At 36.5% G+C, this 17,291-nt stretch overlaps 1 pseudogene; it reads right to left on the reverse strand.

Moving 5' to 3' along the window:
• Nucleotides 1-5,587: 5,587 nt before the first annotated feature.
• Nucleotides 5,588-17,291, reverse strand: part of LOC138142444 (WW domain-binding protein 1 pseudogene) — a 51,609-nt pseudogene continuing 39,905 nt past the window's right edge.

Genomic DNA, 17,291 nt, shown 5'->3' on the forward strand with positions numbered 1-17,291 from the left:
AGAGAGAGAGAGAGAGAGAGAGAGAGAGAGAGAGAGAGAGAGAGAGAGAGAGAGAGAGAGAGAGAGAGAGAGCACATGATTATGTAATTTGTTTCCCTTAACCCTTCAAATTGTTTGGTTGACTGGATGTGACTGATGCAGTTTACCTTCTGAGGTATAGTATCTTAAAGTTAAGTTAAAGAGTTAAAGAGTCTTTCTGTATTCTTGATTCTCTAAAGAAGGTGCATCCCAAGTCTGTATGGCTTTTCCAGGGATTAAATGCTAATGTGATTTTTGTACCTTAAGATATAGACTATTTTGCCTTCAAACTGCTTTTCTTTCTGAGTGTTTTAACTGTCAGAGATACTTGGTAGGGCTGAAAATTATTGATTGATATTATAATATTTTTCTAGTATTTAAAATGTGATTATTGATGGAAAGAAATTATGGCTATATATTTTGATCAATTATAGACTATACATTTAGAAGAATGTAGTTTATTAATATAACTGACTTACACTGGATGGGTATTTGCCTGTGTGAACCTTGTTTAGTCCCTGGAAATGCTGGCAAAGAAACTTTTGGAACTATATTCATTCTAAACTCCATCTTCATACCTTTGGAACTATCTTGCTTATAATCCTTTCTCCTTCTTAAGCTTTAACCGATAGAAAAGAAACACACACACACAAATTACTACATATGTTAAAAAAAAAGCAGCTGGTCCTTTCAAGGGAAGCCTGTCTTCAGTTACCAGACATCTTGGATTTGTTCAGAGTTGTTTTACCTTCATTTCCCAGAAGCCTTTTGGCCTTTGTTCTGCCTCACAGTATGCCTCCTGCCTGAAGCAGCACAATCAGGGCACAGAAAATAGGCTTTCTTCCATCAGAGTGGGAGACAAAGACACAAATTCAAAAGCCAAGGCAAAGACAGAAAAAGCAGAGGAACCTGGGCAACCAGCCAATCACCAAATACATAAGTGCATTAAGAGCCAGCACTGCCAGATACCTAGGTGGAAGCTAGGAGTGAATAGGCTTGGGTACTGCTTGGCACTTGAATCCTGATGAAATTGGTGAGGGAGCTTTTTCATTTTTCTATTTCTTCCCTCCTCTTCTTCGTCCTCCTTCTCTTCCCCCTTCTCTCTCTCTCTGTCTGTCTCTCTCTCTCATCTCAGCTAATAAGTGGGGATCCTAAAAAGCCTCATAATAGGAAATAGCACCTGAACTGTCCTTCAAAGGGAGCTAGGGACTATATTACATAGAAATGAGGAGGAAATGTATTTCTAGCATGCTGGATCACTTGGGCAAAAACATGGTGACATGGTGGCAAGAGTTGGAATGGTGTATACAGAAAATAGCAGTAGAATATCTGAAACTATATGAGAAGAATAATATGACATATGACTAGAGGGGTAGGTGGTACCAGATTGTAGAGAGTTTTAAAATTTCAGTTGAAGATTTTATCCTAGAGGCAACAGGGAGCCATGGAAAATTTTTGGGTAGACTAAAGAGTGTTGGAGGAGGCAGGTAAGATGGTTCATCTGTTTTAGCTATATTGATTTGGCAACTATGTGGAGGATAAATTGTATATGGAAGACATAGGAAGCAAAGACCTCAATTACTGTGTAGTTCAATTTTGGATGTAAATATATATGTATTCTCAGCATGGTATCATGTAATGAGCACTTGACTCAAACATTTTTAACTTTAAATTTGATTCCCAAATCTTATGATTTAGAGCTGGAAAGGTCCTTAGAAGTGATATAGTATAATCTTTTCTCATATTATATAGGAAGGAATTTGGGTCCAGAGAGGTTCAATAATTCAACATGCAGTTATTGTTTGGTTATTTTAGTCACGTCTGACTCTTCCTAAGCCCATCTGAGGGTTTCTTGGCAAAGACAGTGGAATGGTTTGCCATTTCCTTCTGCAGTTCATTTTACAGATGAGAAAACAGAGACAAACAGGATTTGTCTAGGGCCTTACAGTTATTCTATGTCTGAAGTCACATTTGAACTCAGTTCTTCCTGACTCCAGGCCCTGTACTCTATCTACTGCCACATAGCTGTCCACAATGCACAGAAAAGTACCAACTATGTACAAGTACTGAAAATACACTGACCAAAACAAAACAAAACAAAACAAAAAACAACCTCAAAGATAGCTCTTCCTTTTTAAAAAGTTTTATTTTAGACTTAAAAACCAGAACACAAATACAGAATAGAGAAGAGTAAAAAAAAGTATCAGATAGTCCTTCCTTAAGGAGTTTACATTCTTTTGGAAGAGTCAGCATGGACACAAAATTTATGCAAAATATATATAAATTGACAGTTATTTTTTTTTCTTTCTGAGTTATGAAGCCGTTGGAGCAGATGTGGGGCAATCAGTAATTAAATAAATGCCACTTAACTAGCTGTGTGATTTTGAGCCCTTTATCCAACTTCATTGAGAGTGTTCCTTTAAAAGCTTGTCTTAGTTTTAGAAACTAGGATTTTAGATTTAGGTTCTTTATTTATTTAAACAAACAAAAAAAGAGGATCATAATATGTGCACTTCCATACTCAGAAGGTTTATGAGAAAAAATGACATAGGTTGATATTGATTTATAGACTGCAAAGCATCATATAAATGTAATGCAAGCTAATCATAGAAATCATATTTACAGAGAAATCCAAGTTGAAGAAAAGTATATAAAATTACCATTCTCTGGAAGCTGGAGGAATTTGTAATAATATGTAATGACAAATTTTCCTTTGAAATATTTTAAAATACTACAATTGTGACAAAGGTGAAATTTCAAGTGGCTTTTCATGCCATAGGGAATATGTGACAGCATGTTTACATGGATGTTTTACACGGTGTATTAAGAAAAGTAATATGTAATGAAAGAAGTTTGATGTTAATGTCAGTCTTATCACTGGGAATGTGTCAGGTCTTGTGCTGACATCAAGTTAAGAGATTTGAGAAAGGAATTAAACGGAGCTTTCTGGGACAATCTGGACTGCTATTATTAATGATTATTCAATTGGTGTTAGGTTGCTTCTCCTTTTGTTTGATGTTTCAAGAAGACTAACAATACTGCAAGAAAACTGCATCCGAATAATGTACGTGAGTAAGCTTTTCATAGCTTCCATATGTATAATCCAGTATCTCTCTGTTTCTGTCTCTCTGCATCCCTCTGTCTCTTTCTCTGTCTTTCTCTTTCCCTATCTGAAGTTACATATTCTCTCTGGGCCTTAGTTTCCCTCTAAGATGCCTTCTAACTCTTAATCTATGAAACTATGATCTTAATATATCATATATAAAATATATTTATACATATATACATATATGGTTACTTGTGCATCATGCACATATATGTATACAAATGTCTATGTATATTTATATACATATATGCATGTTTATTTGTGTACACATATTTATGTCAATGTACTCACAATATGAATATATGCAATTCAGTCTATATGCATATAGCATCACATACCATGCATATATTACATGTGACACACATATAGATATGAACCTCTACATATATAACAATATGCCCAATGCACATGTGTGCACACACATGTATGCACATACAGATGTATTTATACACATATATGTTGTATATACACACATATATGTAAGGGAAATTATTTTTCTATTGTATTAATCAATTGGTAATTTAGGATTAAGGTTTTTTCCCTCTATTCCTTTCATTCAGGGACCAGCCCCTTGCAGGCCAGTCACTCAGTCTCTGAAGGTCAAGGCTGATAGATGAGATTACCCAAATTCTTCTGTTTAGAGTAAAAACAGTATTTAATCTAAGCGAATTCAGGCCCCAGAGCATTAAGTACTTGTCCTTGTAGCCCTCCACTGGAATTTAGGGGAACCTAGGTCATGAAGGAGAAAATCAACCAGAGAGGTCTTGGTAGAAATGGCATCCTTTGTCCAGATTGCTGGAGGTGGTTGAGTCTTATGATCAAGTCACATTTTTAACAGAAGCTGAAGACTTTTAGACCACCTCTTCATTAATATGGCCACTCCCTCTTTAATTCTCCATCAAATTGCTTTGATTTCACCTGTCAGGGGCATTATCTTTTAAAAAATTTAAGGCATTCAATGTCTCCATTTCTAAGTATCATTTCTTTCAGTCTTTTGCATAGTAAGGGGGAAGCAGATTAAGCATTTTCTGGGATCTACCTCCTCAGTATGGGCTGTTGTCAGAGCAGATTAGTTATTTTCCCATAGAAGTGATTATAACAAGCGTTTTTCTTGTGGGGGATTAGGGGGGACAGGTCAGATGGATTGTTTAGCCCAGTGTACTTTCAAAGTTGGCAAAATACATTCTTTAGCTATTTTGGTTCACACAACAATACATTATTTTATAAATAGGGAAACTGAGACTCAGAGAGAGCAAGAACTTGCTCACAGTTTCATAGCTGCAAATTGTAATTTAAACCATATTCCCTGCTCCCCCCCCCCTCCTTTAAATCTCTTCTCATTCTGATCATTCTAAGGTACCATGTTGCTTGTCAGGCTAATTTTGCTCTTAGAGAAGTGTTTTCAATAAGAGATATCTGCTGTATTTGTAACCCAAAGCCATTTAAATTCTTCACACTTTTATTAAGTACATATTATTTTGCTAGTAAAGGAATAAAGATGGAAATTACCTTTGCCCATCCCACAAGGAATTTAGAGACCTTTCACCAGCAGTAAGTGGCTTTGTATCTCCCCTTTCTCCTTGGCCTCTAGGTGTCAGACACCACTGCTATGGTGACCTGGGCATCACACCATTCGCCAAATGTTTTCCTCCTGCTTATTCCCCATGAAAATATTCCAGTCCTGTGCTTTATTTATTGCTGCACAATGTTTGACCACTATATATTTGACTTCTTTATTCTGTTGATCACTAGGATGAATAGTACTGTATCGAAAAACTTAAAAACCAATCCAAAACTCTCAGGTAGAAAAATGACAAGAGGGACCTCTTTTAACTTTGTTTAAAAATGGGAAATGACATGTTCTTAATTGATTAAAAAAAAACTAGTTACGTGTGTTTTTTTTGGGGGGGGGGCAGGATGAACAGTTAGCTCCTTCTCAAAGTCCTGTCCTCATTTTTGGAAACTACTTTTCTTTTTAGGCTCTCTTTTTACTCTATTCCTGTTACCATATCTTTTCCCCTTCCCCTCTAATTCCTTATTTTACCATTAAAATTCCCTCCCTTATCTTCTCCCCCAATCTCCTAATCTTATTCTATACACCATTTTAAAAGCCCCTCCTCCCCCCTACTCTCCAGTTTTCTCACCTCTCTAGAAGATAAGAAGACTTCTAAACCTCTTCAGTTTACACTTTGTTTCCTCTTCAGAGCAGATGAGAGTAAAGTTTCAACATTACCAGCCGCATCATGACAAAGAGATGGTCTTGGATTCTTTTTTTTTGTTGTTGTTGTTGTTTGTTAAATATCTTTAATAAAGAGACCTGAGCTGTTGGGTATGTGTATGGAAGGGCAACCACCACTCTCCCTACATGCACTTGCCACAGCCACAATCCCTTCTTCCTGGGGCCAGTTTCCTAACCCCTTTCTGGCTGACACCATCAGGAAGGAGAGGCCCAAGTTCAGGTCCTCACAGAGCACAGCTCTGCCTAGGCCCAGGCCCTTCGGAGGAGACTGGGAATTCCCAGGGAACAGAATCTGCAGGGGCTGAATTTAGGGGACAGACACTGGTCTCCTGGAGTGGGAGTGGCTCTGCCCACCCTGGTTTGGCAGGACCCTGGTCATCTAGACCATGGCAGGTACCCGACACAGCTCAATTCCTGAATCCAGAGTCGTCAATCAATGGCGGCAGGGCCGGTTTGGGCATGCGGGACTCTCTCCTAACCACCCCAGCCCCACTCTCCCACTCTCCCCAGTGTGGGTGGGTCCCGGAAGAGGCCGCTACAGGACCAGGTGGGGAGGGGGGGCAGCTACTGAAGTCACTGGGGCCACACTGTAAGGGGGAGGTGGGTTCCCGGGCGGCAAGCTACCTCGCCATAGGCAGGAAGCCCGAAGGAGGTGCGAAGGCGTGAGTCAAGCACGGCGCCCCTGTGCCGGGGCCCCTTCCATGGCAGGCTCCATGATAGGCTGACAGGTGGATCTAACGCTGCAGGCGGGGTTTGGCTCTAGGGCGGCGGAAGACCCATGCAGCAGCTAAGGCGGGCCAGGATGGTCCAAAGCAGCCAGAACCTCCAGGGCCCATGGTCGTAGGTGCAGCAGCCAGTCTCTCCACGACAGTGGCTGCTCTCACAGACATAGAGCTGATCGTGCACCCCCGGCACAGCTCCCCAAGCTGCGGCACCTGAAGACCCCCGCAAAGCTCGTGGCTGCAGTTCCCGGGACCGAGCGCTCCATGCTGCTGCCTACAGGTAGGAAACTGCCGCCGATCCTGGATTCCTTAGGCCTGTGCCAGTAGACTGGGCCCTGCCAAGCTGGGAAGTCTTTGGGAATGGTCTGGAACAGGGCTAAATCTACATTCCAAAGGGAGGGGGTGAGAGGAGGAGGAGAAGGAGGAGGAGGAGGAGGAGGAGGAATAGGACGGAGGAGGAGGGAGGGAGGGAGGCTTTACATAGTGTGGGTATTTTCTTTTGTAACCTAATATAGGATTATATTTTGTATTACTTCGCATATATAATCGATATCAAATTGCTTGACTTCACGAGGAGAGGAGTGGGAAGGAGGGAAAATAATTTGGAACTCAAGTTTAAAAAAAGAATGTTAAAAATATTTTACATGTGATTGGGAAATATTTAAAGAAATACATAAACTATTTTAAATGTATCTTATTTAACTATTATGTATTTATTAAACTATTAATAATAAATAGTTTATATTATTAAGATATTAATAGTAAATATATTTTATTTAACTATAATGTATTTATTAGATTATTAAAATGTATTTTTAAAAAAATACATAGCTTTCAAAATATTTTTTGATAGAGTACTGGTTATGTACTTGGAAAGACCTGATTTCAAATCCAGCCTCAGTCAGTTACTAATTGGGTGACCCTAGCCAACTCACTTAACTTCTGTTTGCCTCAGTTTCCTCATCTATAAAATGGAGATAATAATAACACCTACCTCCCAAGATTGTTGTGAAGATCAAATGAGATAGTATCTGAGAAATGAGACCTTTTTCAAAGAAACTTGCTGCAATTTTTTTGACAGTTTCCTTCTAATTTTGGCTACATTAGTTTTGTTTGTGCAAAAGCTTTTGAGTTTCCTGTAATCAAAATTATCTGCTTTACTTCCTATAATCCCCTCTATCTCTTGACAGGTAGTTTTCCAAGCTCCCCTAATTTACTTATGATATCATCCTTCCTGTCTAGATCATTTATCCATTTTCACCTTATCTTGGTATATGGTGTGAGTTGTTGGTCTATGCCTAATTTATTTGACACTGTCTTCTAATTTTCCCAGAAATGTTTGTCAAATGGTAAAATTTTACCCCCAAATTGGGAGTTTATCAAACACTAAATTACCATAGCCATTTACTACTGTGTATTGTGTACCTAATATATAGCACTGTCCTACCACTCTATTTCCTAACCAGTATTGACAACTTTATTTCCATAGCATGGTTTCCTAACACTATTAATTTTATGCATAGGAAAACAGAACAATATTCTCAAAAATGAGTGCATGAGCTTTACCAGACAGCTAAAGGTTTCCATTGCACAAAAAATGTTAAGAATCTTTGCTTTAAACCACATAAAAATTTTATCTTAATTACTGGTACCCTGGCCAATAAGTGGAGGTGCTGAATTGTACCATTCTTGGTATTCTCAATATAAATGAAAAGAGAAAGAAGTTTCAGTCAAATAAAAGGAGGGCTTATAGATTTTCCTTTGAGAAAAAAATAAAGAAGTTGACAGAATTGAATTTATCTTGTAACTAATAAAATAAAAATATTGTTTCATTGGACCATTATCTTATATTAAAACACCATTTAAGTATTTGCTAAACAGACTGTCCTGAAAATGAAGCTTATCTGCTAAAATCTATTGTAGAAAGTGAAAAAGTAAAGAAATTCTAAGAAGAAATTGTTAAGAACATGTTGTAACATATAAAACAATGCTGGAATACTTCAGTGCAAAGGTAGATGAATATGAGGAAAATATGCCAAGATAAGAAATGAAAGATGGCAAGATCTTTCAGATTCCACTGAAGACACACACCTATATCTTGTAAATTATTTCTTCAAGGAAAATATCTGAAGGCGCTGGACATAGTTAAGCACTGAATAATATCACAAAAATATAATTGACTATATTTTAACAGAGAGAAATCACTCGTTACTGATTTGAACACCATTTCCGTGTATAGTCAGACAACTGACTTATTAGAACAAAAATCAAATTCAGTAGAAAGAATAAAGAATAAAAGTAACAGATATGTATGACATACAAGTCAAACAATTCAAAACTGACATACTAAAAAAAGTTGTTAGCAATAAAAATTGTAAATGAATGGAAGAAATAGCAAAGATACTAGTTACATTAATTTAGTACAAATATTCAACAAAATACATCCATTTGAGTGGATTAATGATTGAATGGATTAATGAGTGACTAAAATATGCATTAAGAACTTACTATATGCAAAACTCTCTTAAATTCTGGAAAAACAAAGAGAAAAGAAAGGCAGTTGCTGCTCTCAAGGACTTCTCATTCTAATGGGAGAAATGACACATATGGAGAATTTCAGCTGCATGTCAGATGGATAAGTCCCACGGTCCTTAGGGTGCAAAGGCAAGGCAGATGTTAATGCCACTTCTTTAATGTTGTTTCCATAATAAGTAGTCCAAAATAGACATAAAAGAGCCCGAGCTCACATTTGGTTTATTTGCCAAAAATGAAGAAATGGCAGCTGAAAACAAGGATTTAAAACATGTCCATTTGTAAAATCTTTCAAGGAAAGATATTGAAATATTATTCAGACTTTACTTATTATAATTTTTTTTTGTAAAGAGAACCAGTAATGAGTAAAACCAGTTTGAAGCAAGCTTAGTGAGAGATCCAATTAAGAAAAGTTATTTCAAGAGCATTCAAAAATGAAGATGCAAAGAGGTCAATAGACAAAGATGGAAAAGAGACAGCAAATTATTTATAATAAAGTATTTTCATCATCATGAAGAGTAGAGTTAACTTACTTGGATTTCTGTGTAATAGTTCTAAATTGTTTATAGAAGAGATAGAAATGCCTTTAAAAAACAACAAGGAAAAGTATCTGGATAAGACTAAGCTAGCATTAAAATATTCTTAGTGGAGATACTACAGCTTTGGGGTATTGAACATTTGATTCCTCATATATTTGAAGGAGGGGAAAATGCCCCCCAAAATCATGGAAAAAAATCTTGATCTGTATTGACCAAGAAAAAGGTGACTGAGAGGAAATCAATAAATATCAACCTCTATGTCCATTTTTCTATCTATATATATTTTATGAGAATAATATGTTAATTTAGAATTTTTATGCTGATATTAATAGAGAACAGGAAGGCTTTCACAAATGATATTCCATAGTAGACCACATCTTGTCCATCTTAGAATTGACAGGTCCTGTAGAAAATATTAGATATGTTTATTGTTTATTTTGTTAAAAGTTGTTGATTCAGAAAGCAAAATACCATGTTAAAGAATCTATTGCAACAATGAATTTCATATTTCTTGATAGTATATTTATTGAAGGTCTACATTATGTATGGCACTAAATATACAACAGAAACAAAAGAAATAACCTTTACATTTACAGGGTTTACATTGTAATAGTCTGCTATGACATATCTATCCATAAAGAAAATATAGAATAGTAAGTGAAAGGGACAAAGAAGGTGATCAGCCCAAGAGGTCCAAGACTATATGAGAATGGAAAGTGCTAATAGCTGGGGGAATTCAGGAAAGCTTCACAGGACCATGGTTATCTGAAGTGAGTCTTGGCAAAAAGATAAAAAAAAATTCTGAAAGACAGAGGGAGTACATTCCAGGTCTAGATTATGACTTGTGCAAATACATTAAGTCATAGGATGAAATATCAATGTTGGGGAGCTTTGAGTATTCTAATTTGGCTTAAATATATAATATTTGAATGGGAGAAAGGCTAGTGGGATAAACTGGTTATCCACTGTGAAGAGCTTTACATGTTAATCAAGTAGGCACTAGGGAGCCACTGAAGTTTTTTGAGCAAAGGAGTAACAGTAGTCAGACCAAGACCTTAGGAATATTAAACTTCTAGCTCTATCAAGTTTGGACTGGAGAAGGGAGGGACTGATGTCCAAGTAAAAGTTGATGAGGCCTGGCCTAGGATATTGTCCTTCTGCATAGAGAAAAGAGGACAAAGAAATCTGTGATTTTATAATCTTGGCTTTAAGAGATGATGTAGCATTCCTTTCACCCAGTTATGAAGCATTATCATCTTCATATTCCTGAATATTCTGCTCCCAAAATATGTGATATTTCTCTCTTCTCCCTGACCAGACGTCCAATATCCTATTTCAAGTCCTCACCACCACTCGTTCTGATGCCCTTAATAGTCTGTCAATTGATCTTCCTCCTTCCAAGTCTTTCTTCTTCCTAATCCATTCTTTACAAAGCTGCTAAAAGTCATCTTCCTAATTCACAGAACTGATTGTGTTACCCCTCATGTCCAAAACTGTCATTTTCTCCCTTAGCTCTAAGATAAACACCTTAGTTTAACATTCTAGGCCCTCTATAAATTTTGTTTTAATCTATCTCTGAAGCAATATTCCACACCATCCCCCTTCATGTATTCTAATCCAGTTCTGGTCCAGGGATTAGAAAACCATGGTCCCCAGGACAAAGTTGGCCTGCCACCTCTTTTTTTTTAGGACCAAGAGGATTAAGAATCTTATAAAAAAAAGTTTTATTCTGTGTAAAATGAAAATACTATTCTTAGTTCCTAAGAAGTAAAAAATAGGTAGCAGGCTGGATTTGGGTTTTAGGCTATCATTTGCTGATCTCTGTCTAGTGAAATTGGACTTTTAGTCACTTCCCATGTTGAAATCACCATTTTCTTCTTTGCCTTCCCACCAGCCCTCTTAGCCACAACTCATTCTTTTCATATCCTCAATGTACAGAAATTTTCTTTTTTCATCAAAGCACAACTAAGGTGCCACCTCCTTCATGAAGACTCCTGTGATCTTCCTAGCTGAAAGTTTTTTCTCCCTTCTCAGGTTTTCTTAGAATACTACGATCAGCTTCCTCCCTTTGCCACATTCAACTTTATATTATAGTTATTTACACATGCATAATCTGTTGTCCAGTCAAACTAACCTTATTATTCTTCATATAGAACATTTGTTCACTATGGCTAGAATGCATTCTCTTCACTCTATTCTCTTAGAATTCTTAAATTTCTTCAAAACATGATTTGAGAACCACCACCAGAATGAAACCTTTCTTAATTCCTTCAACTGCTGGGGCCTCTCCCATAAATATCTATCTACATATCTATATATTTTACTTGTGCTGTTTATTTTGGTTGAGCCTATACAGGATGTCCCCAAAGTCTTAGTACAATTTGAAGCTTTAATTTATATCATGTCTCTGCTAAAATATGTAAGCACTTTATGATTACAGATTTAGAGCTGAAAGGGAACTCAAAGGCCATCACAAACACAGTACTCTAATTTTATATAGGAGCTAAGTGAAATAGGGTTTAAGTCACTTGCTCAGGGTCTCCTAGAGAGTAAGTGCATGATGCAGGAACTGAATTTATATTTTTCTGTCCATAGTCCCAGAACTCTATCCATTGCAGTACTTTGAGGACAGTGACCTTTATTTTTCTGTCTCCATGCACCCATTTGCCTAACACAATGCCTGACACATAGTAGGAAAGATGGAAACAAGCATTTGTTTCTATGAAACTAACTATGAGCTAGGCATTGTGCTATACAGTGGAGATTCAAATATAAGCCTTCCCCTTCCCCCCCAAAAAAAAGGCTGCTTAACTTCAAGGAATTTACATTTTAAAGTGGGAAGATAACATGAAAAAGGAAATGAAAAGGGGTGTGGGAGGGTTTGCAGCTACTTAACATGAAGGCATGGTTTTGAAGTCTGGAAGTCAACAGCAGGACTAGGGGTGGAATGAAGGCTGACTTGGATCACTCAATAAAATGGAGCTCCCAGGAAGAACTTATCAATGGAAGAAGGAGAGGCTACAGGGGTATTGGATATTCCTGGATGAGGAGAGCCAAGAAAGCTCCAGAATGAAACAGAGGCGTGGTTTTGAAATCTGGAAATCAGAAGCAAAACCATAAGGGGAATAGTAGATTCTTTAAAATCATATTAATTGATATCTTAACTTTCTTATATTGAAAATTTCTTGAGAGTGATGTACTCTTGTCCTTTCTTTTCAATGTGGTATTTTGAGCCTATTGTAGCACCTTACCCCAGTATATGCTTAATAAATGTTTGTTGACCTGAATTGAATTGGTGCCCAAGTACCATCTGGCATTTTGTGCCTAAGTACACTTTCAGCGTCATTAGTTGAAGTACCAGTGCTAACAAGCAGTAGTTTATGTTCATAGCAATGTGCTAGCATAAACTTAGCAGTTAATAACGTGTGGCATTCTGGGAAAGCTTTGTCATGGCATCAGTTCCAATGGCAAGGAATTTCTTTATTTTATCAGACAATAAAGTGGGTGCCTTTTGTGATAGAAATAAAATAGCCCAAGGAAAATTTGAATCCCTTTCTTTGTTCTGGGATCATCAGACAATCATAGAATCACAAATGATACATACCTTTCCTCACATGGGGTTACTAAAGGCACATTGCTTTGGCAGCCCAAATGGGTCACACAAGAAGTTTTTATTCCATTTTTTCTCCTCTTTTACTTAGATACTTTAAAAGTTTATCCTCTGTTGCTCCTCATGATCATGGTAACATCATAATGTGTGTGGAAATCTGGGAAGAAGAGCCTCCATAAAGCATTGGAAAATTCTAGGAATATTAGCAATCTCAAACTTATGCTTTAAATTTCAGTGTGTCTCTTAATGAGTGATGACTTGTATTTGCTTTAACTTTATGAATCAAAGCTTAGGTAAGGTCATGCTATCCAAAAACATTTCCTTCAGTAAGAACGGTAGTTGATTGATTTCAGTAGGCAATGAATATGATATGGTTGAGGAACGATGAGTAGATCAATTTGACTGGAGCTAAAACTTCATGTAGTGCACGGGTTCTTAAACTCTGATTCATGGACCCTGTCTGTGGACTCCCTGTCAGGAGTTCTGCTAAATTGGATACCTTTTATAATCTTCACTTTCACTAATCTTTGGTTTCCTTTGTAATTCTATGTACTATTTTATTCACTTAATATCATTATTCTTAAAAGAGGTCCATAGGTTTCACTAAACTAAAAGAAAGGTCCCTCCCTGGGTGACTAGGTGGTGCAGTGAATAGAGAACCAGCCCTGGAGTCAGGAGGACCTGAGTTCAAATTTGGCATCAGACACTTAACATAAAATCTAGCTGTTTGACCTTGGGTAAGTCACTTAACCCCAATTGCCCTCCAAAAAGCAAAAAAAAAAAAAAGAAAGAACAGTCCCTCCCTCCCCCATCCCCATTCTAGAACTTCTGTTACAGAGGAATAATAGGAAACATTTTGGGAAAGTACATTTTATAACTGTCTTATTGTTACTTTATTCATCTGACCCTAATTGGTAGATCTATTTAATGTCTCTTTAAAAATAAATCCTTCTCCATATTGTGAAACTAATCATGATCCCAGGGAGTTCAGATAAAAATTTTCTCAGTGGTTTTCAGACTTACTAAGTCATCAGAATCATAGATTTAGAAGTGGCACACTTTAGAGGCCGTTGAGCCCAAATGCCTGAATGTAAATATTAGGAAACTAAAACTGAGAGAGGTTATGTGACTTGAGCAGTTAGCAAATATCTGAGACACAATTTGAACTCAGTTCTCTATGACTTGGAACCCATTTTTTTCCATTCACTATATCTTGAGCAATTCTTATTGCTGGTCTTTGGTATTAAATTCATTTTTCAAGACGGTGTATTTCTTGCCTTTGAAAATACTCTTTTCTGTTACTATGACTAGATTCCCACCACTTTCTGCTGGTCATTTGGGGATCTTGCTTTGTTATTTATGTTGCCCCATCAGGCAATTAACACTTCATATCTTAGATTGTACCTGACAGTGTGCCCATTTCTCAGTAGAATAAATGACATTGTACAATCTTCATTGTAGACTTCTACATTGCACTGGTATTGTGCTAAGTCTGCAGATACAAAGAAATGCAAAAATAGGCTCTGCCCTCAAGAAGCTCATGGTTTTATGGGAAGACAACATGTAAATAACCACACTTAAGAAGGATATGTAGAGAACAAATTGGAGATAATTTCATGAAATATAGGCTTGTTTTGTTGTTTGATAGTATATGAACTTTTTTTTGTAACATACATTGCTTTCTCACAAAATGTAGTCTTATTTTGTCAATTGGTAGCATCTGTTTTTTTTTAATAATATGCATTATTTTATCTTTTTGTTATAAGGAAGATGCCTCGTGGTCTTAGAGCTGGGAACACTTGCGTTTGAGTCTTGCACTAAGAGCAGTTACTCTTCATCAGCATAGAAACCACTGACCTTAGCATCTACTTTGCAAAAATAATTAGATAAAAGAGAAAGCTACCAGATAGCATTGCTTCCTTCTTCATGCCCCTTTCTCCAGTGGTCCCATTGCCCCATCCATGGCCTTGTGAACTCTTCTTCAGGAGAATTTTAGTCTCAGGTACCCAAGCTGATCCAGTTTGATCTTTGGCATATGGTATTCATATCCAACTTATCCTCTTTCCCTGGTGTCATATTTCAGGACTCTTGTTTCCACATACATAACTCAAAAGTAATATGCCCTTGTCTTTGTTACCATGTTTATCCAACTTCTCCTAGTCTAAAATTACAGTTTTATTTGACTAAATCATGAGTAAAGTCATCAAGGATAAAGATTCTAATGATTAAATGCAACCTTTTTCTACTTAATCTAATCTATTTGGTTTATTTTCTGTCTAGGGTCTCACAAAAATGTTCTGTGGCTCTATTAAGCCATACATATCCCCACAAATTCCAAGAATCTTTACACTTAGACTTTGGTTAGTTATACTTACCTATTACTTCAAATTAAAAAGCCCTCATTAGCCTAACTAGCGCAGTGACACACCTTCTCTTGACTAAGCCAAACTGAAGCCAGAGGTGGTTGTTATTACTGTTGTTGCAGCTGTTCTTACTGTTATTGATTCCTTGCCTCAGGCACAGGCTCTACCTTTGGACTGCTCTAATAGTCAGGAGGGCGAGGGAATAAAACCAAAAGGGGGGCTTAATCTGGCCAAAATAAAAAGCATGAGGGAGAAGGGAATGGATGGAATCAAAGTTATAGGGAAGAACTGGGAAGAAGGAAAAGACTGTGTTGAGGGCAGGGAGGTGGAAAGAGTGATGGAAACTGTGAAAGTCATCCAGGTTCTTTTTCTAGAGAGGGCATAAGGGAAATATAAAATTACCAGGTGTCTGTATATCTTAATCTCTTTAAAGACATGAGGAGAGAGATATGAATATGTCTCTCCCTTGACAGAATCTGATAGATTTCACAAAATGGATACTTTTAAAAAATCAAATTACATTATGATAAGGTCTGAATTTCTTTTTTATTGTGTGTGTGCATTTATATAATTTTATCTTTTCTTACAAACTAGATTGCATAGTAGATAAATAGCTGGCCTTGGAGCATGGAAGACCTGAGTTTGACACTTACTGGTTCTTTGACTCTAAGAAAGTCATTTAAACCTCTCAGTGTTTACATAATTCTCTAAGAGTCTAAGTTGCAGAGAAGGTGCAGATCTGCATTGGTAGAGGGAGTTACCAATACTAATAAAATCACAAATCTAGTCAGTTTCCAGATCCCTTAAATAAGAGATAATAGTTAAATAAAATTATGTACTGCCAGAGGAGAGATGATGAGCTCAGAAGGAGCAGAACCAACACCTAGGAAGGAAATTAAATTAGCAGCAATCAGTATAAGTTGGCAGGCATAAATTGGGATGATTTCTTAAACTAAAGATTCTATAGCTAGATGCTAAAAGAAAATGCAAAAATTTTAAGCCGACCTAAAGTACCCAGACAATACACAACCACTGAGAGGTATTTGACTTTAGGAGATAGCATCAGGCATGAGTTAGAAGGCTATCCTCTGGTGAAAGTATAGGAGGAAAGAGTTTAATTAAACTATAATAAGTAACAATTACAAATAATTGGAAGTGCCTAGGATTTGGCTTACTTAAACATTTTCATTTGTAAGGATAGGTATGTTATTTGAATAAAGTATTATCTTGTGGTAGATCATTTTAAAATTATAAATTCATAAAAAATTATGTCTTTTAATAGAAAGTCCCCTTTAGAACTTAGGCAAGGAAGATGCCTTATATGGTGGACCATCTAATTAGGATAATTACTACTATCTACTGGGAGTATTCTCTAATGACAGGAAAAGTATCAGAGATATAAAAGAAAATAACTTCTTGATAAGAAATTGCCAACCCAAAGTTGAAAATAACAGTAGAAGAAACTACTTATTTTAGAGGATATTCTACCTAAATTAGAAATTTAAGCCAATTGTTAAGCTTTCTGTCAAAAATATTCCCTCTTCCTAATTTTCTTCTTTAAATTTGTTTTTAAAAGTGCTATAGTGATAAAAAAAAGTGAAAGAATCTATTTGTACAAAAAATATTTATAGCAAACTCTTTCTATGGTGGCAAAGAATTGAAAATTGAGGGAATGCCTATGAACTAAGGAATGGCTGAACATATGTGATGGAATGAATGTGATGGAATATTATTGTGTTAGAAATAATGAAGGGAAAAGTTTCAGAAAAATCTGGAAAGACTTATATGAACAGATGCAAAGTGAAATGAGCAGTCAGGAGAAAATTGTTCACAGTAACAGCAATATTATAATGATGATCAACTGTGAAAGACTCACCTACTATGATCAATACAATGATTCAAAACAATTCCAAAGGACTCATGATGAAATAATGTTATCCATCTCCAGAGAGAGAGGAACTAATAAACTCTGAATGTAAATTAATGTATATTGATTTTTCACTTTCTTTATTTTTCTTACTCTTAAAAAACATGGCAAATACAGAAATATGTTTTGCTTGACCTCTCACATATAATAGGTATATTTCTTGTCTTGTAAATGGTGAGGGAGGAGGTAAAGAGAAGGAGATAATTTAGAATGAAAAATTTAAAAATTGAACATT

The sequence above is a fragment of the Petaurus breviceps genome, unplaced genomic scaffold, assembly GCF_028583685.1.
Source record: "Petaurus breviceps papuanus isolate PSGF00001 unplaced genomic scaffold, PetGlider_PUasm1.0 90579, whole genome shotgun sequence".
NCBI classification, from domain to species: domain Eukaryota; kingdom Metazoa; phylum Chordata; class Mammalia; order Diprotodontia; family Petauridae; genus Petaurus; species Petaurus breviceps.